Here is a 599-nt window from a genome sequence, read left to right as displayed (position 1 = left end):
TTAACGCCAGAAAATCCCAGACTAATAAAATATTTCCCAAGGCGATATTTCTAATAATTTTGGCACACCTTTTAAAAAAAAAATTCTCGGGATCGTAAATTATCTTCCTTTTTTAATGTTCCCGCACTTACAGGTTATCTATGTTTAGACGCTTCCGGTCATGACGTCACGACCGCTATTAATACCCTGTCAACTTTACCGTTTCCCTGCTTTCGAGAAAATTGATTACGTATAGAATATAAAAAAGTCCAGCTAACAAAAATAAGTTTCTCAAAGTTATCGTTATTAGCATTTTTATGACGTCTGTTTTTTTTCTGCAATTGTAGTGCGAAAATAAAACCGAACGTTTAAATGTTTACTTTGGATGAAGCCACTCCGGTTCAAATTAAGTACTTGGCTCGCGCCCCTGTGTGGGTTGCCGACTGTCATTAGCGTCCAGGGAGCAAGAATGTAAATAATTAGACTCGGTAACGGGGCCCAAAACTAATCACTTCAAATAATCTCCTTACTAACTAAACAGTCTCTGGCATTTAAAGAAAGAGACACACTATAACTTGCCGTTACGCGAAGCTGTGTTTCTGTATCAGCAAATAATTTAA

General features: G+C 37.1%; 1 protein-coding gene across 1 annotated transcript in view; it reads left to right on the top strand.

Annotated features, from left to right (window-relative positions):
* The window catches only part of LOC119584971 (microtubule-associated protein futsch-like), a gene marked incomplete at its 5' end in the record, with an annotated part of 346,977 nt that overhangs the window by 333,435 nt on the left and 12,943 nt on the right, over nucleotides 1-599 (top strand).

Source organism: Penaeus monodon, chromosome 19, assembly GCF_015228065.2.
Source record: "Penaeus monodon isolate SGIC_2016 chromosome 19, NSTDA_Pmon_1, whole genome shotgun sequence".
Lineage (NCBI taxonomy): Eukaryota > Metazoa > Arthropoda > Malacostraca > Decapoda > Penaeidae > Penaeus > Penaeus monodon.
This window is presented reverse-complemented; position numbering and strand designations above follow the sequence as displayed.